Source organism: Scyliorhinus torazame, chromosome 7 (genome assembly GCF_047496885.1).
Source record: "Scyliorhinus torazame isolate Kashiwa2021f chromosome 7, sScyTor2.1, whole genome shotgun sequence".
NCBI classification, from domain to species: Eukaryota; Metazoa; Chordata; class Chondrichthyes; order Carcharhiniformes; family Scyliorhinidae; genus Scyliorhinus; species Scyliorhinus torazame.
Window position 1 is genome coordinate 56625648 of NC_092713.1, and position 5439 is coordinate 56631086.

Genomic DNA, 5439 nt, shown 5'->3' on the forward strand with positions numbered 1-5439 from the left:
TTGGCCGGGCCCCTCTGGCACCGCTCACATTTGTCCTCCACCTCCGGGAAGAACCTGCTCATTCGGGTTCTGGTCAGGTGCGCTCTGTGCACCACTTTGAGCTGCATTAGGTTTAGCCTTGCGCAGGAGGAGGTGGAGTTCGCCCTGCTCAGTGCTTCGCTTCAGAGTCCCCACCCTACCTCTGTCCCCAGTTCGTCCTCCCATTTTTGTCTGGTCTCTTCCAGTGGGGTTTGAGCTCTGTCCAGTAGCTGTCCGTATATTTTCCCACATAGCCCCCCATTCTTGCTGCTTGTGCCTATAAGGTCCTCCAGTAGTGTATTTGCTGGGGCCCCGGGGTATCCTACTGTCTCTTTGCGGAGGAAGTGTTTTATTTGGAGGTGTCTCAATTCCTGTCCTTTTGCTAGTTTCCACTTCCTCGTCAGTTCGTCCAGTGTCGCCTGTCTGCGCCCTACGTAGAAGTCCCCGACCGTCAGTGTGCCCCCATCCCGCCTCCATCTTTTGAAGGTGGTATCTAGCATGGCTGGGGGGACTCTGCGATCCCTGCAGATGGGGGACATTTTAGTTATCCAGAAGTGCTGTCCCAACTGGGTCCATGTTCTCAGCGTGGCCGCTACCACTGTGCTCATTGTGTATCTTGCTGAGGAGGTTGGGAGTGCTGCTGTGGCCAGGGCCCGGAGGGTCGTTCCTTTACAGGATGCCTCCTCCATTTGTACATAATCTGTGACGGGTTCTTGTACCCATCCCCTCACGTTTCTGCCGTTGCTGCGCAGTGGTAGTATTTTAGGTTTGGTAAGGCCAAGCCCCCTTTGATTTTTCTTCTTTGCAGTGTCGGTTTGGGAATTCTCGGGTTCGTTCACACACACACACACACACACACACACAAACGCCATGATTAGACTGTCTACGTTTTGGAGAAAGGCCTTGGGGATGAAGATCAGAATGGATCTAAACAGGAAGAGGACCCTTGGCAGTACGTTCACCTTGATCGTCTGCAATCTTCCCGCCAGGAGAGTTGGGAGTGCGCCCCACCGCTGAAGGTCTTTTATTACTTCCTCCACCAGGACGGTCAGGTTCCACTTGTAGATTTGTGTCCAGTTTCTGGCTATTTGGATTCCCAGGTAATGGAATCTGTTCTGGGCCGTTTTGAACCCTTTGAGCCCTTCCAGCTCTGTTCCTCCCCCTTTTGGGTTCACTGGGAATGCCTCGCTTTTGCCCAGGTCAGGTTTGTAGCCTGAGAAGGTTCCAAACTCTTTCAGTATTTGCAGTGGTGCCTTCAGTCCCTCCTGTGGCTGCGAGACATAGAGGAGCAGATCACCTGTATAGAGTGAAACTCTGTGCTTTCTATCTCCTCTCCGGATTCCCTTCCAGCTTTTTGTGTCCCGCAGGGCTATCGCCAGGGGTTTACCGCTTTTGCGAACAAGAGTGGGGACAGGGGGCAGCCCTGTCTTGTTCCTCTCCGTAGCTGGAAGTATTCCGAGCTGGTGGTGTTAATTCGGACACTCGTCTTGGGAGTGTTGTACAGGAGCCTCACCCAAGTGGTGAACCCGGCTCCTAGCACCAACCATTCCAGTACCTCGAGGAGGTAGTTCCATTCGACTCTGTCGAAGGCCTTTTCTGCGTCCAGGGAGACTATCACCTCTGGTGTTCTCTCCTGGGGATGGGTCATTATTACATTCAGCAGCCGCCTGATGTTCGCTGTGAGCTGCCTACCCTTGACAAAGCCCATTTGATCCTCTGCGACCACCTCTGGTACGCAGCCCTCCAGCCTTTTGGCCAGGGCCTTTGCGAGTATTTTTGCATCCACGTTCAGCAGTGAAATGGGTCTGTATGATCCGCATTCCGTCAGGTCTTTATCTTTTTTGGATATCAGTGAGATTGTGGCCTGCGCTCGTGTGGGGGGCATGGTGCCCCTTGCCAGTGAGTCCGCAAAGATGTCCCTCCGGAGTGGAGCCAGGACTGGTGCAAATTTTCTGTAGAAGTCTGCCGGGAACCTGTTGGGTCCCGGTGCCTTCCCCGCCTGCTTGGAGCTGATGCTCTCCATGATTTCTCCCAGGTCTACTGGTGCTTCCAGCTCCCCCCTTCTGTCTTCCCCCACCACTGGTAGTTCCAGTATGTCTAGGAACTGTTTCATCCCCGCGCCCCCATTGGGGGGGCTTGGAGGTGTACAGTCTCCGGTAGGAGGTGCACAGTCTCCGGTACAAGTTCTCAAATGCCCAATTGACTTCCTTTGGTTCTGTTAACAGTCTGCCTCTGCTATCCTTAACCTGCGCCATTTCCATTGTGGCTGCCTGCTTTCTCAGCTGGTGAGCCATTAGCCGGCCAACCTTGTCTCCATGTTCGTAGAAGGTCCCCCGTGACTGGCGGAGTTGGTGCACTGCTTTCCTAGTGAATAGCAGGTTAAAGCCCATTTGCAACTTTTTCCTCTCCGCCAGCAGCCCTTGCAGCCTTTTCCTCTCCGCCAGCAGCCCTATGGTCGGGGCCCCCTCTAATCTTTGACAAGGTTGACCATACCATCCTCTTCCACTGTCATTCGTTGGTTCTTCAGCTCAGTGGGACTGCCCTAACGCGGTAGAGTTCTTACCTATTTGACCATTGTCAGAGCATTTCAAGAAATGCTTCTACTCCCTCCTTTGCAGTGTTATCGCTAGACTCTCTCAAGATCTAAACTTGGCCATGTCTTATCCAAATGTCGTGTCTTGACACACATGGGTGACCTCCCACATGTACACTGATGATGCCCAGTTAAATATTTGGAGGCCCAAAGCTATGTTCTTCAGTTCCTGCCAGAAATTTGTGCCATTGCCACCAATTCACTCCTCTTCCTGCCCACCATCGTAAGTCAAATCAGACTGTTCTCCCTGTCAGGATCCTGAAGGAGAACCCAACTATTTTCACTTCGTAAAACTATGAGGAAATGTTACTGCATCAAACGAGTGATAACACTGACCAGTAGGTATATTTTATGTTAAAACAAACTTTAATCACTGAATTTATCACAATAGCAACAAAGAAATAACTTTACAGTTAACAGTTACAACAGTTTTTAAGTAAAATAAGAAACATTAACTTCCTTCCTAAACCTGCCACTATATTCTAATTAAGCAAACCAACATATATTGAATACCACTCATGAATTAAGTTAACAATCAGGATTTTACTTGATTTTTCTGTGCATAATATTTGGTGAGAGAACCTTTCAGTACCAAACTGAAATGCCTCTTCAGATTATGTTCTAGGACCTACTAACTCTTCAGACAGACCTGGCTTCTCCCATTAACATAAAGCATCTGTACCCAAAGCATAAGGCATTCTTTTCTCTCTTCTTACAATATGCCCCTGGACTTGGCTAGCCAGGACCAAAGACAAAATCCTTCATAAATTATATGCACTTCAGGGGTCCTTCAAACCTAAACAATATTCAATTAGCTACCTATCTGTAAACAAATAAATAGTTCTCAAGATCTATGAGCAGAACACTTCACCTACAAATCAATGATTACCTCACTTTTATGACCCTTGAACATGCCATCATAGAGGATGCTACAGGAACAACAGATATTTATGAGTCTCCAATATACCTGATGTACCAAAGTTAATGGACAATATAGGTAATAATGTGATCTAGAAATCACCATTCTCAATTAAAGTCACAATGGCTGATTTGTACATGACACTTTGTCGAACAATGCTTGAGAATATTTTTCTGTAATCATTTGAAAAAAGTAAAGATGCACTATGTGAATTAAGGCCAACGTTAGTCATTATTGAATCAGAAGCGTCTGCTAATTTCCTGCCATGTAACCCAGTTGCCAATATCCAATTGCATCTACTGAAAGGCTAAACGTGGATGCCTTGAGAGAAAAGAATGTTAAAATTCCAGTTGTCACAGGACTGCTCGTTTCCCCACACTTCCTAACAATTAGACACAAAGCAGCAATGCTAGAGACTTTAAAACATGTCAGTGCAGGTGCTGGGACAATGGGTAGAATGTGAAATAGGTAAATTCAAGAAGGGGTAAAATATTAAATCAACCTTTTAAGGAAGGGATAACTATGTATTCGGTGTTAATAGAATCCCACAGAATTTAATGACCATTGCTGAATACTTTACCATTTTCCTGTCCTTGACACTACAAATATATTGGAACCAATACCTGGTGTAGTAATATCAACACACGTTGTTGGTTTTATAATTGTGTCAGGTAACGCCAGATTTTTAATCCCCATTGATGTGAGGCTCATTAATCCTCTGAACATATTAACACTTAAATGTTAAGATGTGGAATGATGGGGTTTAACAAACTGCAAATCAACAGCTGTTGGAAAATTCCTGTCGCCGCTATTCCAAACCCGAACCACAGGAATTGCCTGCTGATTATTTAGCTGTTAACTGCCATTTTCCAGGCAGCTGTTCCACCTAACTTTTTAAACACTAAAATGTGCATTGTTTTTTTAAATAAAGGCTACCAGTTAGTACACTTAGTTGTATAAACTATTTAAAATATATTTACTGACGTGAGTTATGTTATCTAACATTGGATAGATTCGTTGCAGAAGTTGCCTGTTTATGCTGGAGAATTGTTTTGAGGTTTTTGCAGAAATTGGCCTTGAGATGCTTATTGAGTTCTCGGAACACAGGCTAAGGTTAACCAGTTATTTTGAAATCAAATTAACCATGATTGCCATCTGCTGGGGTTTAGGGGAATTACACCTTTATTCCTTCACAGCATAAATAGAACCTGACAATTTACTCAGACCTTTCTTGAACTGTGCTTCCTTGTGCCAGAAGGACGTGGAGGCTTTAGAGAGGGTGCAGAAGAGATTTACCAGGATGTTGCCTGGTATGGAGGGCATTAGCTATGAGGAGAGGTTGAATAAACTTAGTTTGTTCCCACTGGAACGAAGGAGGTTGAGGGATGACCTGATAGAGGTCTACAAAATTATGAGGGGCATAGACAGAGTGGACAGTCAGAGACTTTTTCCCAGGGTAGAGGGGTCAATTACTAGGGGGCATAGGTTTAAGGTGCGAAGGGCAAGGTTTAGAGGTGATGTGCAAGGCAAGTTTTTTACACAGAGGGTAGTGGGTGCCTGGAACTTGCTGCCGGAGGAGGTGGTGGAAGCAGGGACGATAGGGACATTTAAGGGGCATCTTGACAAATACATGAATAGGATGGGAATAGAGGGATATGGACCCAGGAAGTGTAGAAAATTTTAGTTTAGACGGGCAGCATGGTCGGCGCAGGCTTGGAGGGCCGAAGGGCCTGTTCCTGTGCCGTACTTGTCTTTGTTCTTCTTTGTTATCTGGAAAGCATACACTCTTATGACCCAAAAACTGCAACCGATTAAACTCTCTCCATGTACAGTACAATATCACAGCTGATTCTACACAAGTTATGTGTGCCAAATCACATACTTGTATCGAAGACAGCCCTGCGAGTAA